The sequence below is a fragment of the Papaver somniferum genome, chromosome 3 (assembly GCF_003573695.1).
Source record: "Papaver somniferum cultivar HN1 chromosome 3, ASM357369v1, whole genome shotgun sequence".
NCBI classification, from domain to species: Eukaryota; Viridiplantae; Streptophyta; class Magnoliopsida; order Ranunculales; family Papaveraceae; genus Papaver; species Papaver somniferum.
In genome coordinates, this window is record NC_039360.1 from 207,039,061 (window position 1) to 207,055,784 (window position 16,724).

At 36.5% G+C, this 16,724-nt stretch overlaps 1 long non-coding RNA gene, 1 other non-coding gene and 1 pseudogene across 18 annotated transcripts; 1 reads left to right on the forward strand and 2 right to left on the reverse strand.

Moving 5' to 3' along the window:
* Positions 1–1,911: 1,911 nt before the first annotated feature.
* On the reverse strand, positions 1,912–9,240 carry LOC113358518. 17 transcript variants are annotated; one of them, XR_003364626.1, is made up of 8 exons: positions 8,930–9,240; positions 7,925–8,619; positions 7,014–7,408; positions 6,566–6,664; positions 6,147–6,194; positions 5,092–5,137; positions 4,276–4,967; positions 3,411–3,803 (listed from the first exon to the last, which is right to left on the reverse strand). It is a non-coding gene; the product is annotated as an uncharacterized LOC113358518 (long non-coding RNA). The 17 variants fall into 17 exon arrangements; XR_003364630.1 differs by lacking the exon at positions 5,092–5,137 and having other exon boundaries at positions 4,276–4,441; positions 4,854–4,967; positions 6,147–6,361; XR_003364625.1 differs by having other exon boundaries at positions 6,147–6,361.
* On the reverse strand, positions 5,635–5,707 carry TRNAQ-UUG. The gene has a single exon. It is a non-coding gene; the product is annotated as a tRNA-Gln (tRNA).
* Positions 9,241–9,551: 311 nt separating the features above from the next.
* On the forward strand, positions 9,552–15,455 carry LOC113358520 (annotated as a pseudogene).
* Positions 15,456–16,724: the final 1,269 nt, after the last annotated feature.

Here is a 16,724-nt window from a genome sequence, read left to right on the forward strand (position 1 = left end):
ATCGGTTTTTCTTGTTTACAAAAGCACACAAACGCATGCAAATCGAGTATTTGAGTTTCTTAACACAATACCTGTGTTTTACATGCATCGTTAGCTTCAATATCAGGCGATTCTCCATTTTCTTCCATGAAAGGGTCGTCTAGGTTTTCCTCTCCACAAAAGTTTGGATCATTCAACATATACCCCAAATCGTCTTCGCCATGATTCTCACCTTCTTCTTCATATCCATCCATTTTTGTAGTGATAAAATGGGTTTTCCCTTTTTTCCTTCACCTTCTTCTCTATAACTCTAACAACTCAAAAATGAAAAAGAAATGGAAAAAATGAAACAGAAATCATTCTAATACTGCACCGACTACAATCGGAAGTCTGGGTAATATTTTTGCTTCTGATTGAAATCGGAGGATAAAAATGTTATTATATCCTCTGAATATATAAGGATAATTTTTCCATTACGAATTACGCGAGATAAGGGCTGGCTACATTTTCCCTTTGGGTGACCTTTTTTTGTTTTATTGTTGGCCCCTAAATCCTTTTGAGTGACCCCTAAAAACGCGAGGATTTTTATTGCCTATTTTTCTTCCTGTTGCCCTAAAATTCACCAGCACTGAAACATATGATCATTATTGTTGTGAAACATACTTTTCTATACAAAATATCTAGCACGGGCACAAAATCTAGTAGTTTGAGGTTTCAAATTTTTATATCTATTAGAAATAATCTGACTAATCAAGATTTTTCTAAAGATACTAGGTATCACCGGGGTCTTACGACCCCTGCTCAACCTCTCGTTATAGTCTTAAATGTATATACATTACTACATGTACTTCATGCAAAAATGCATTTTAGCACATAGTACTCTGTATTGGCATCAAAATCTTCTATTTCGCCTTCTTGCTTGAAGAGTTTTTGGACTGTGAAATTCTTAGATTGGTTGGTTATGTTGTACTTATGGATTACCAATTTGAAAACTAATGTGTGGTCTTTGATTCGGTTGAACCACCCGTTTTGCCTTTTCTCCCTGTTAATCTGCAATTGGAAATAAATAATATGTTGAGCATGGGTTCACAGTACATCTACCTGTAATCAAATTAATTGCCCATACTAATATGTCGTTGCATGATTGCATTGTTTCAGGTAGTTTACATGTTCCTTTGGCAGTACATTTCATCAGCTTTTCTGTTGTCTTTCTCATACCGTGAATAATGCAGTATTTTTGTTGTCTTTTACAACCATATTCATTTATATTTGTGTATATTCTAAGGTGTTAGTAAGTCTCGATGAATTGTCCATCCATTTATTTTAAAACTTCGTTCATTCTCTCATGGTATGTCCTCTTCAAATTTGTTTTTGCATTCGATACACCAATGTTCCTCGTCTTCGTCGTACTTAACCTTTTCACTACTTCCGCTGCATGCCATCTAGTGTCACTCTCTGTTGTCAGCCAAGCCCAGTACCTCCGCCTCTCGGGTGAATATTTTGTATTTCCATTTACTCGAAGCATCGTATATTTAGATATGTTTTATTATAGCCGCTAAATAAAATCAACCAAATACACACTTTCCATATTATCACTATATTATATCATCTCAGTTGCTTCTTGTATGGTCTTTTTATTTTTGTTGGGGTACGGTTATGGGTGGCTGGTGCAGTTGGTTGCTATGGGTTGAATGATGATATAACACTACTTAGCACTCTGCGATTAAGATGACTCCATTTGAAGCTTTATACAAAATACCACCATCAACCAATTCTGCTTATTTTCCAGGTATAACTGGTGTTAATGTAATCGTTACATTCGTTTTTAACTTAGTATGTTACGTGAAAACACTTTAAAATGTCCTTAATGTTTTTATTATCCAGGTAGATATAACCCTATTGATGTCGTCCAGTTTTTGTTACTCATGTATCATAAGCTAATGGTAACCCTTCGTGCCTTGGAGTATTTGTTGTTCTGGGTTTCGAGTTGATTCTTGCCAATTCTTTGGATATTTTTTTTCTTGTATTAGGTGTTGCCTTTTTCCTTTCCTCTGGATATGCTTAGGCACTTCTCCTTATTTTATTTTATTTATTTATTTTTTCTAATTTATTTTATTATCTTTTTTTTTTGCGGTAAAAGATAACTCTTTGTGCTTTTTTATTCATCGATTCCAGGATAATTGAGTGGTGACCATTGATCAAATAAGAACATCACCAACCCATTAGGTGAGAGTCAAAATACAATGCGACTTACTGGATCATGTCGGGCGATTTTTATCTAACAAATTAAAACATGCAAGGGACCTATGAAAAGTGCAACCTTGCAATGCCCAAATCCCAAATTAGTATTCATCGAAATATATTCTAACTAACTGAGAAGTGAGAACGGTGTTGGGTTCACATTACAATTACTCGTTAGATGATCTAATTCTTGACACTTGGTTCTTGATAATTTGTTTTCTTGACAACTCTTGGCACTCGACATATCACAAAGATCAAGATCCCGTCATCCTATTTTTCTTTCAAACATCGTTCAACTCTTGCTTAAGGCTTGACATGTCGTAAGTATAACTGGATCGTAATAGGCATTAACATGTGACAGTAATAGTATGCAGACGATTAAACCGGATATCCAGGTTCATCCGAAAATTTACAACCACCTTTGGTTAACTGTTGGTGCAATTTTATTTTCCTATACATGGAGATGCAGTTCCTATAACTACATGGACCCTTAACGATACATTTATTAACGTTTGGGAAAGAACTGGGTCAGTTTGAGCAAAATTTTAGCACGCATAAATTTGCGAATCTGTGCCACCATTCAGATTTTTTCATGTTATATTATTCACGAATTTTTCATCCGGTGTTGGGTTAACAACAGTGGTTGCATCTGATCAAGAAACTGGCAAGGCATGCTAAGAAGGCCATGAGGCTAGTGCAATGGTACCTGCAGATGCTCAAGTCCTGCCTTCTTTTTACTTTGTAAGTCTTACCTTCTTAATTGGGACACTCAGATGAAACTTCTTTTCTCTAGAAGAAAGCAGACAACCATTTATTCCATTAGGACGTGCAACTCCTCCTAACCATAACTCTATCTAACCATATTTTGAAGATGTAAAGATGCAAGATAAATGAAGATTGCAAAGGCACGCTCTGAACTAAGGAATTATGAGTATTATTCGGATCATTGAAGGGCTGACTGGGAACATCATGGGGACTTTATGAAGTTTCTTATAAATATCTGGGATTTCAGACATCTTAGATGAAGCTTCATATCCACCTGTCCAGTTTGAAGAGTTCAAGTGAGTACCTAATTTTTAATCAGTGCTTAAGTGGAAGCATCCAACAAAGAATGGCTTTGCTGAAATAAGCTTTAGAAAAACCCGGCAAATACAGAATTCTGACTCGAACATTTGAGGGCCTGCATAGTACATGACTGCAAGTAAAGGCTACCATCTAGAAGTGAAAATAAGACCACTACAAATAGAAGAGAAATATTTGAAATAAATAGGATACATGTTGTCTAGCATAAGATAGTAACAGATGCGTTAACCATAACTGAGCTGAGAAATTTCGCATACTGATAGTACACTGAGCACGTGCCTACAAAAAGAGGTTAGAACGGAAAAGCAAGAGGCCTAATAATCGTACCATTGAACATCTGGTCCTACAGATTTCAGAAAAAGAAATTGCCTAACCACATGATCAAAATTGAAACTACAAAATAATCAAATTCTTACTAATACACATACAGAAAAAAGAGAACGAAATGTTCATTGCCAATAATGAGGGCAGTAAGACCACTGGTACCAAGCCTGCTCAACCTGCAAAACTGCTTCAAATCAGCTATTGCGAAACAAACGACTGTACGTTCGGCAAATTAGTTACTTCCTAACCAAATTATTGAAGCTAAAAGGCAAGGTAATTGACATAGGATATCTATTAGACTGCATGTTCATTAAAAAAGTTCCTTTTCTACCCTATATTTTATATTCGTCACACATCTGTAATCTGTCAGTAATCACTAATTAATGTGATAGATTCCAAGCTAAGTATTCCTTTTACAAAACACAGGATTGTTACAGACGGATTTTCAAAGATAAAAAAAGGAAAGAAAAATTTACTCAGGACCTTGTCAGGCTCATATTCAACATCTTCTCTAGCAAACACAAACGTCTAACAGAGTAGTCAAAACACAATAGTACTGAAGCATTGAACCCTAATCTAAATACAGGGAGGAATTATAATTTCTTTCCCGGGGCAATATTTCTATATACCAAGCCTTATTATACATACCTTGCCACTAAAGAAACACTGAAGAAGCTAACACATCTTGATCGAATAGAATGCAGCTTTTGTTGTTCGATCAAATCGAATCCAGCTTTTGTTGGTACGTAGCAAGATAATCTGATGTTCCAACAACAAAGAACTGCATCGCAAGCGGGTCAGAATCTAATAACACCTGTTAGAAATAGGGTGCGCAATGGAATTAATATGTATCTCAAACCACATATGGAGTTCAGAGCAAACCAAGGTCAACAGGTACAAAACAAAACAGATGGAGCTGTGTCAGACATCAAACCCTATGTCCAATTTCAAGTGAATACCATGATCCATAAGGCCATGAAAATTCCTTAACGTTGGATGTCTAAATTATTTCCTTTAATCTGCACAACCATTAACTACTACCACAGTTCCATATGCTGTGAAAGTATTTGTTGAAACAATATAAAATAACATATGGTAGACCCATGTACTGACACCTATGAAATATAGATGGACTATCTCCAAAATAGCCTCAGATGTTTGGACCCGATGAAGAACACAATATAATAGAATCCTAACTGTAACGTTAAAAAGTAAGATACATATACCTGTTCAGTGTCGTAATCGAGCAATGAATTAAACCATAATCTATATTTGCAGTAATATTTCGTACTGTTACTGGGCTGATTTGAGAAGAACTGGTCGGGATTCAAGTTCCACTTCTGCCAGATGGATGTCATTGTGTGAGAGTAAATACCCGAAAAATATGCATAAGCTACCTTGAAAATTAGCATTTAAGTAACAAAGCAAATGAAACTTATGAAAAATATAAGATGCAAGAGATACTTTCTACAAAATTGCAGGCTGTACGAATTATCTCCCGTTGAAATTACTGAAATTGCACCAAAATTTGAAAACCCAAAAAAAACAAAAAAAAACAAAGATAAATAAATAAATTCAGAAGAAGATAGCATAAACCTTTAATTAAGGACATTAAAATGAAATAAATAAATAAATTCAGAAGAAGATAGGATAAACCTTTAATTAAGGACATTAAAATGAAAAAAAACCTAAGTTTCCGATCTTTGAAACCTAGCTTGATCCTGATTCACTAAATTGATTTCCAAAGTTTAGCTATACCTCTCCAATCAAACTCTCTCCCATCAGATGAAACCGGAGATCTGTCAACCAAGATTCCATGAACTGACACTTGCTAAATGTCAAGAACAAAGTTGTTGATATGCCCTATGGTTGTTTGTTGATCTGTAAACCTATTAATTTCTATTGAAGTCAACTTCAGCAGAAGTGTGTTACCTAATAGAATTTGGAACTGCAGAGAAACCAAGTTAGATTAGCTGCAGCACAACGTGCGTAACCATAGGGACCCTCGGCCATCTGTGAGAATCGAACCCACAACCACATGGTTCAAACCCATGCGCTCTTCCAGCTGAGCTAAGATGGCAAGTGGCAATACATGGAGACTGAATGAGGTCTGGTAGCGCGATCAGATTAATATTCATATATCTTGGGTTATTATATTGTCGAATTTTCACAGAATCAACATGATAAAATCGGTCTTTGCATCATCACAATAAGCTTATCTATTAACTAAAGGATCCACTTGCTAATCCCACTTAGAAAAATTAGTTCTGAGTTCCAAATATGCAACGAAATCATGTTAAAGGACACCACAATCCATACCATCACATGAAATTACGATCTACTATAACCGTGAAAATGACATGGATTTCTGGATGGTCTAGGAAGTTGAACATATTTGATACAAAAAGTAAATCTTTAAGTGAAAACAGGTTTCCCATATCTAAGAGATGCGAAGGAAAATCATTTGTTGATGGATCTATATGCCCATCACCCATAGTCGTAAAAGCAATTTGGCATACCTTGGCTATTGTGAGATAATTTTGCTTCTCTCGAAGATGTAAATATACCTGCATACAAAAGAGTAAATTTTTGGTAAGTCGGCGTCGTGTTGACGAAGGCAATGCAAAACATAGGTTGCCAGGCATTCCACAGATCTGTCCTTGATTGAAAACCATTATACAGTCCAGTCAAGATATCTCCATTGTAACGCCAGCTTGAAATTGGGTTAGTTTACCTGCTCAACCATTGAAAACATTAGTTACAATAAATAGAGAATGATTTAAAGCCAATTTTTAAGTTCAAATTAACTGATTACATGCTAAAAATTGATTATGTTTCTTCTTTGCACAATACAGACTAATGAATAGACTTAATCCCAAAGTTATTCTTATATAGTTCAACAAACGGAGGGTAAAATGCTCGGTGATCGTGTTTTCACCTATTAAGTCTGCCACCACTTCTGTAGCAAGAATACTGCCATTATATTTTCATCCCCCCATCACTTTTGATTCCCAAGCAACAACGCTAAAAAAGTAATCTGCCCATGGACATCAGGAAGAGAAACATCAATTAATTTAACTGTTCAATTGATATATAGTTAGAAGTTCCCTCCTCGGTTGATGCATTGCCTGCATGACTGTTGTAACAATGTCATAAATTCAATTAATAAAAAACTATGGATATCAAGGATAGAACTACAAAAATATTGTATTCATCTAAAGTATATGCCTCGCATGATTGAATTACTTGATGAGAATCATCAATCATATGATCTTGTCAATACCATAAGAAAAATGAGTTACTTCTGCGTTTTACTGATACCCAAGTTAAATTCAAATGAAGCTTAAGAAAAATGAGAACAAAAATGTAGCCACGGAACTAAATACCTTATCCACGATGCTTTCAGAGGCAGAACGTACTTCCTCTTATCATTCGTAGTACCACCTGGCTCAACATTTTTGTTTATATGCCATGTTCCTTAAACTTTTAAAAAAAATTCCAATCACCTTGTAATTTTCAGAATCCGGCCCCAAATCTCCGTCCCGTCTCAATGAGGATGACACGGTATGTATGTTTAACCTTATCGCAGAGGCCTATCTTCAACCATGTAAGTACTTGCATGCCGACATAATAAAAGAAATTGGTTTCCGTATATCTGATTATGTTCGATTTAGAGCGTTTAAAGGTATAAATTACCTCTATGTTTATGGGCTTACCCCCCCCTGGATCTATGTTCCTCCACGTTGATATTATTATGAATGGAGGCTTGAATCAGATCCTCCTGCAAAATTATCACATATAAGATGTACATGTGGTACTCCATCCTCCTGGGATACTTTTCATCGTTCTTTCTTTGACAAACATTTTAAACTAAGAAGCATATAGTCCAGATATAGGACTTTAAACCGGATGTTGGAATGAGAGATACTACTGCCTTTAGCAGACCTAAAGAAGTCATTGTTGTTTCTTAAGCTCTTAAACAAACGATAGGAGTCGTCATTTTTCTATTCGGGTTAACAAACTTTCAGTGGTTACAACAGCACCCACTTGTGAAACTTAATTATAGTGTAGTACATGTTGATAGGAGGCATCATTATTCTATTCGGGTTAACAAACTTTCAGTGGTTACAACAGCACCCACTTGTGAAACTTCAAACAATAATCCTACAGTAGTATGTGTAAGGAACTAATAAAGGCAATGCAAACCTTAGTAAGCTAAAAACAAAGGTAATACGAATCTGTGAATCGTATTATTATAAACAGCAGTATATAAGTTCCATAGATAGAGGGTGAATACCTCGGAATGAGATAAGGACTTGTAGATGCCCAGCACTTGTAACATCATCTCCAACAACAGCTGCAGGTGCAGAAGGCGGAAGAGTAGGAGTAACATCTCTCAAATTGTTATTAGCCCTGAAATTGTTGACATCAACACCTACGTTCTTCTTTCAAATCTTAAACAAACAACAAACCAATTAAGCAAATAGTGTATGGTTTAATTCCAAAAATTAGTGTAGCACTGAAACTATCCATACATCTGAAAACTGTTCAGAGCAAGTGAAATTCAATCAATGCATAACTCAGATGGATGCTGGCTTGTAACACAACAATAAGGGAACTATTGGAGATTGAAACCAAAATTTCGTGTCCCTCGCTTGATAAAACTCGATCCGGATGATTCCGACCGCAAGATGACACTCCCTAATAAATCCTGTCCGTTCTATGACTTTTTGATCTCAAAGTCAAAGTACATGTCTTTTTATAACAGTGATGATTCAAGCAACCTGCATAAGCCCTAAGAAATTCAGTCTGCAAGTCAGCGAAAAGGCTAATACCAAGAATCCATTGTTTTGACCTAATTTTCGAACCCAAACTCAGTTGTATGCAAACAACAGGCCTCTAGTAGCATGTGTAAGGAGCTAATGAAGGCACTGTAGTAAGCTGACTTTTTTTCTGCATATTGATGCAATTGCCCACAGGTTGTTAACCAATCTACAAAAACAGAATTGAATTATCAGAGAATTTGCACAAACTCTTTAACAAATTTGCAGAAACAAACTAACTAAATTAAAAAATCAAAACCATATAAAAGAGTAACTCAATAATTCGAAACAAAAACGAATTAAAAAACCCTAAACATCATATAAGAAATTGATTAATTGGTATTTCTTAGCAAGTAAATATAACAACCATCAAACTTAAACAGTATATTCAAAATTTACCCCCAGATATATGAAACCCTAGATTTTAATTTATGAAATCTTAACCTAATTCAATTGTTATTACCAAAATCTCTTCTTACCTACCAAATCCCTCTATGACCAACTGAAATCAACAAAAAGATGATGAAGATGTTGCAAGGACTTGCTCAAGCCTCAAGTATGAGAAGATGATGTGTGGTTCACTTTGAATCACTGTTGCTGCTCGAGAAGGATAAGAAGATAAAGTTATAGATTCTGGTGGTAATGGTGGTGGTGGCAGTACCGGAGAACCAAAGAAGAATTCGGTACGTAGGAAAAGAAACCTCTCAGCTCTACAACTCGGCTGGAGGGGGTAATAGAGAGAAAAGGCCAAGAGCGTGAACCCGCCCAATATTTCGTTCACTAATGTTAGCTGAAGTTTCGTAGCCGTCCAGTTGAAAAATCAATCCGTAGCTTCCCACCGCCGGATCGGAGTCCCCGACAAACCGTCTTATAGCCTTAGCTGTCATGGAGACAAACCTCATACCTTTTTATGACAATGATTTAAATGCATCTGGGCAGAGGGCGTGGGACTAAACCCCGCCACACCAGTCAACAATTCCCAGCAGACCCAGCACGGGTTACATGCTAGTGTTTAGTTAAAAACGCGAACGATAGTGAAGTTTTGGTCCGTTTAATATCAACCGGGTCATAAAAAAACCAAGGTTCGGCCAGTTTGTTTTTATTTACTATCAGATAGCGCCGGGTACTCTCTCGCTTTGCTCCTCCTTTCTCAGTCTCATAAAAATTTGCAGGAAAAACACGGCTATGGCGGCCAAAGCTAAATCTTCCCTTTCATCATCAAAAAGGAAACTGATAAGAAGTATCAAAAAAGCAGCAGAAGATGTAGATTCATTACCATGGAAATCTTCTGTTTCTAAAGATGAAGATCCTTTTGCTCTTCCTCAAGGAGCTAATGATTTCGATGGCGGTCTCTCGCTCTCCCTCTCTCTCTCATTAGGTTTTGATATTTCTAAATTTTAGATTTATAATGTTGTTTGTTTTATATGCAGGTTTTATTTCTCTTGACGAGATTGATGAAGTTGATTATGGTGTTTTGATAAATAATCCTTTTGAATCCAAGAAACGGACTCGTACTGAGGACTCTGGTGATGATGAAGAGAAAGTTGATAAGAAAGTAAAGAAACTAAAGGCTAAGAAGAAGAAGAAAAAGAAAAGCGTCCAAGTTTCTGGTCAATGGCAATTTTCATTTATTGAATTCTGGAACAAATTTGGAGATTTCATAAATAAAGTTTACGTTAGGATTTTTTGACGGCTTACTATGAAAAACATGCGAGTGAAGTGTAGAATATCAAAAGATTTTATTAAGGGTTTTTAGAAACTTAGAAGATTATTGATGCAACTTAGGGTTTTAGAAAATCAGATTATTGCTACAGTTTTGGGTTATAGGAGTTTACAATTTAGGGTTTGTGTGGAATAAGACTTTTCTAGTCTAGATTTTGGTTGTAATTTTTGTTTGATTTTTTGTGATCTACAGAAGGGGACTCTACGAGTTTGGGTGTAGTGAAAGACGATAGTGACAATAAAGTTGAGATAGGAGAGACAGTAGTTGATGAAGCTGAATTTTATGAGTGGAAGGCATTGAGGCTACATCCATTGTTGTTGAAATCGATTTACAAGCTTGGGTTTAAAGAACCCACACCTATCCAGAAAGTCTGTATTCCTGCTGCTGCGCATCAAGGAAAGGTTGGTTACTAGCTAAAAGATTTATGATGTTATCGTAGGTATGTTGTATTGACATCTTTTTGTGGTATTAATCTTGTGTTTGACTGTAGGATGTGATTGGTGCTGCGGAAACAGGATCTGGGAAAACACTTGCTTTTGGGCTCCAATTTTGCAACGTCTACTTCAAGAGCGAGAAAAAGCAGGCGTATCACTTACAAAGAGAGGAAGTGATGTGGAAAAAGGAGCTCTTGGAAATACACTTCGGGCGCTCATCATAACTCCTACAAGGGAGCTGGCACTCCAGGTACCGTGTAGTTTCAACACCTGTTTTTTTTCTTTCTGAGTTTAGTAATTTAGTGATCATAGAAATGCTCCCCAAATATATATAACATTTACCCATATGGCTTCGGCAGCGTACAATTACTAGTTCACAACTTCAAACTAAGGTGCAAGTTAAGTGGCCCAAACTAAACTACTCTTAACTTTAATTATTGAGAATCTGAGATTTGAGTACTATGGTTTTGTTTTGGTTACAGATATTGGTGCCTCAATTTGGTTTATTTCTGTTTGTTTAATATGCTCCTCTTTATAAAGGTTACTGATCATCTTAAGGTGGCTAGTAGCTTGACAAACATCAGGGTTGTCCCAATTGTTGGTGGGATTTCGTCAGAAAAGCAGGAAAGACTTCTAAAAGCAAGGCCTGAGATTATTGTGGGGACTCCAGGGAGGTTATGGGAGCTTATGCAAGGAGGAGATCCACACCTTGTTGAGGTACTCTTGAATTTATCATTTGTAAATTAATTGTAAAATTACTACTTTGCTACGGCCAATCAGCAGTGAGAAGGTAGATTACTTTGCTGCCTACATTTCCTAGCGATGTGATGCAGTTCTATTTTACAGCCTTGTAGGGCTTTGGGACCCATTAGGATACTGTGTTAAGTGATATGTGATAAATGGCATTAGAACAACTTGTTTGGTATGTTGCATTGATATGAGACACAGTGACTCTTAAGCCCTAATAATATTGACGAGACACTTTATTCAGCAATTGTTCTATCAATTATAACTTGTCTACATCTTAATCAGTCGACCTCCTTTTGCAGTTACATTCGCTGTCGTTCTTTGTTTTAGATGAGGCTGACCGTATGATAGAGAGTGGTCATTTTCAAGAGTTGCAGTCTATCATTGACATGTTACCTATGACTGCTGCACCTGGTGAAGGGCAGCTTGAAAATTCACAGAGTTGTGTCACGGTTTCAAACATCCAAAGGCAGAAAAGACAAACATTCGTCTTTTCTGCCACTATAGCATTGTCTTCTGATTTTCGTAAAAAGCTAAAGGGTGGATCTCGTAAGTCCAAACAATCTTTGAATGGCGAGTTGAGCTCTATAGAAAAGCTTTCAGAACGAGCAGGGATGAGGGCAGATGCCGCAATCTTTGATTTGACAAATGCTGCAGTTATGGCGGATAAATTAGAAGAGTCTTTTATTGAGTATGTCCTCTTTAGCAATATTTTGGAGCATCTTTCATATGACCTTGATGCATTTTGGCTTTCTCTACCTTGTAACATCATTTATCGTTAATTAATTGGGCTAGTTCGTTTGTGTTTGTGCAGATGCAGGGAAGAAGATAAAGATGCCTATCTATATTATCTTTTGAGTGTTCATGGGCAAGGCCGGACTATTGTTTTCTGCACGTCAATAGCAGCTTTACGTCACATTTCTTCCCTTTTGCGCCTCCTTGGCATTAATCTGTGCCCTCTTCACTCTCAAATGCAACAGCGAGCACGCCTGAAGGTACTTTCTTCATTGCAGTGTTAAGATATATGATTTTTTCTGTGGCCTATTCATCCTTGGATGTTATCTCATTAATTCTTCTGATGATGCTACATAGTGAAGTGTAATACTAATTTGGCTGATAGATGCAATCAAGAGACTAACAACAAATAGATGTTGCAAATGACTAATTGAGCAACCCGCAAAATGGTTACTTGAACTTAGTTTGCAGAATGCTATCAGTACATGATTCATGAATGTTGTCTATTTTATTATGGCCTGCATGATTATATTTCAACCGGAATTTGGAAAAGTCGATTCTTGTGGAAATGATTATGAACTTAAAACTGGTGGAAACAGTACTAAAAAATCAGGCAGAGCGTGATTCGTGACATTTCACTAACTCAAAACTACCAGAGATGTAAATAATAGTGGAAACAGTATTAGTGAAGGAAGATGCAGTATGAATTACTTGTTATTTTTCTTTTATGAGAGTTTGAATTTAGTGAAACTTAGTGTTGTTCAGCTAAACCAAGTCTCTCCAATGATTTTTTGTTTGTTTGGTTTTCTTCAACGGTTTATGGTAAAGTTTACATGAGGGGTTTGGCATTTAGAACGAAATAACGAAATATTTTGCTGCCAGGGAAAATAATCTCGAAGGCTGAAAACTACGTTTCTGTATAATTAATCACTGTATGTCGGTTTGAGCAATGGAAATAAATCAACTTGATGTGCCTGTTTGGAGCCTAGTTTGGATCAGCTTCACCTCTTTGCATTATAATATATATCTTGAGGATGCCAATATATATTTCTCTATAAATCTCCGCAACATGTAATCCATGTACACCAGCGTATATTCTTAAAAAAAAAATTCACTTCTTTGTGTGTAAACTAGCACTAATGATCTTTTCGTTGATCTCTTTGCTTTTCAGGCAATGGATCGTTTTCGTGAAAGCGACAATGGTATACTTATTGCTACTGATATTGCAGCAAGAGGTCTTGATATTGCTGGTGTTCGAACCGTTATCCACTATCAACTTCCACATTCAGCTGGCGTAAGTAGATTCAAGGAAGTGTTGGTAATGTCCGCACTGGCTTTTTTGACCTCCTAACTTGAAGTTATTTGCTGTAGGCTTATGTTCATAGAAGTGGAAGAACTGCTAGAGCATCTGCAGACGGTTGCAGCATTGCATTAATCAATCCAAATGATAAACCAAAGTTTTCATCCTTGTGCAAATCTTTCCAAAAGGTGAATTCCCTTGGAAATGAAGTAGTTATTTGCAGGAATATGTTGTAATCGAGTATTTTGCATTTAGCATCTTACTATATGTGATGACAACTAGTCTTATCTGTTCTCAGGAAAGTCTTCGACGGTTTCCTTTAGATAACTCATACATGCCAGAGGTTATGAAAAGATTATCTATTGCGCGCCAGATAGATAAGATCACACATAACGATTTCAAGGTAACCACTATTATAGAACATTACAGTTCTACAACTAAATTGCGAAATAATTTAGGTGGTGAAGTGAGATTAGGGTTACCATCACCACTGCGTACCTACACTAGAAGTATGAGAAGCTAAAAATTCAATTAATAATTAAACATGGTGTGCAAACTCAGCGTAAAATTTGTGTCCAAATGGTAATTTGAAAGTAAACCAAACAATATACCATGCAGTATTCTCACCCAAGATATAATCTGTGTACGACTTGTTTGTTTCATGTGCTTCTTCATTTGTTTCACTGTTTTCCAGGAAAAGGTAAATAAAACCTGGCTTGAACGTAATGCCAAATCGGTAGAATTGGTTCTAGACGAGGACGACAGTGAGGAAGAAAGGGTGAATAGTCATAAACAAAGAAAAGCCATCTCGTCTAGATTAATCAAGCTGCAGACGGTATCTCCTAACTTGACTCTTTACCTTATTTCTATATAAGTAGTTGATCTTGCTGTTGAATCTTAGTACATGGTACACCTATCTGACGGGAAGAATCGATCTGGATAACTGATGAATTTTTATTGCACAATTTCAGGAGTTGAAGAGCCTGCTTTCCAGACCTTTACAGCCAAAATCATTCTCGCATCGCTTTTTGGCTGGGGTAATTTCTATTATCAAACTTTTACTAGTCTGTTGCTTTAATATTGACAGCTGCTTCATTCGTTTTCCTTGTTGTATGTTCTTGTTTTTATATCATTATTTTGTATTTCTCAGTCTGGCGTTTCGCCTCTACTTCAACACCAATTCCAAGAATTATCTGTGAAAAAGTTGGGTGATAATAGCAACAATGTTGGAGAAAACAGAAAAAGCAAACTACTTGTTATTGGGCAGGATTGTATTGAGCCACTTCAGGCACTTCGTAGTGGCGGGCATGAGGTATAACATAAATGAGACATGTTTAGTAGTTTGTTGGGACATTCCTACTGCGTTACTCAAAATTGGTCCTTTTGTAAAATAGATCTAATCGATATTACAAAAACTTGTGAGATAGAAACTTCATCATTGTGTTGCTCTTCTTAATTTGTAAAAATTAGTTTCAGATATCATGTTAATCTCATCTACTATTTTAAGGTCTCCATGAATGTGAAAGAGACGTCGGGAAGTGGAAGGAAAATCATAGAGAATGCAAAAAGAAAGAAAAGAGAAGCTAAAAACCGTAAGCATATTATTTATCTGTATGAATATCATGCGTCTGCAATTTATAAACGAGTAATATTGTAATTGTACTTTCATCTCCCAGGTGCCCATGACCAAAAGAGAAAAGACAAGAAAAGACAGAAGAGTGGAGAGTAGAAGAGCTTTTCAGGATCTCATAACTTGGAAGAAGTGCGATGAGTAATGGAAGAGTTATAATGTGTTTATTGTACTCCAAGTTTAGCCCAAGGGGAATGAAAATCCAATTTTGGCCTTACTTTTGTTTCATTTTTTTGGTTCTCATAATCTGTAATGATGGTAGCGCTGTCCATGGTGCTTACCAGCTTTGGCTCAAATTTGGAGTGGAACTGTATCTTTCTAAACGTAAGAGTTAGAGACGTATCAAACAACCATACTGCCATCATATTTGTAATCCTTGAGAATTACAATTTTCTAAACGTAATCCTGGCCTGTGTGTGTTTTTTCTCTTTGTTAACTCCAGTGTTTTTTAGCTGGCTCATATGATGGTCGGTATTAGATCGTTCCGCCTCTACTATGGCGGGTTTGCTATAGTCCATCCGACAAATTATACAGTATTCCTTTAATCGCTTCGTTTGTTCTTCGAACCAGTAGTATCTCCATCTGTATCGATATTGAACCGAGTAACATCTGTTCGCTCCTAGCGACCTTTAGTACCGATACCGAGTCTGGGATGGGCCACCAGGCCCATGTAGAACCAGCAATCTAGAATTATTTTCTGGCGAGACTCTCGGAAGGAAAGAACGATATAGGTCACTCCTTATCTGGATATTTATATTAATACCTAAATTATCCTCCTGATTAATTTTGGGTATGATTAGTTAATGTTATGATTAGTGAGATGATTAAGTTAAAGATAATTAGTGAGATTAAAAGATCACATAGTTTTTTTTTAAAGAAGTAGAATTATTGAGAGAGTAAAGTTAGAGAAGATGAAGAAGGAAAACATGAAAAACGATGGATTTTACCAACCACAACCGGAAGAAGGGTATATGGGTACCCAGGTGTGCTTCACACTTAGATAATGTTGGTTGAATTGCTCCAAACTTTCAAAAAAAATGAAAATTTTTATGTAGATTTGGGTCAGTTCGGTTACCATATGTCAAGAACATGTAACCGAACACACCTGAAAGTGTAGTTCGGTTACGTTTTCCAAACACACAGGTTACCGAACTCGCTCGTTAATGGAGGTTTTGGTCGTACAGTGTAATGTTCGGTTACCTAGGATAAAATGGTAGGTAACCGAACTTTGAACTTAACAATTTATTTGGGTACATCCTGTGTGTTCGGTTAGTTCGCAAACTTCAACGCAACCAAGTTCCCAACCGAACTGCAGGTTAAAAGTAACCTAGTGTTAGAAGTTCGGTTGGTTCGCAAACTTCAACATATTTTGCGAATCAACCGAACTGGGCTTATATATGCATAAATGCAATTAGGCAAACGTTCGGTTACTACGAAATTTATTTCTTGGCGAATTAGGTAGAGTTCGGTTACGAAGTTTGAAAGGTAGAGTTCGGTTACAAAGAAAACTTAACATTTTTGCGAACGAACCGAACTTGTGGACTTCTCATTATTTTCGTAAACTAAAGTTCGGTGATATCCTTATTTAGCGAAGCAACCGAACTTATGGACTTCTGTTGTTCTAATACAAGGAGTTCGGTTAAAAGTATTTTTTGCGAATCAACCGAACTCTATTGGCTAAGTTCGGTTACTTTGTAGTTTTAAA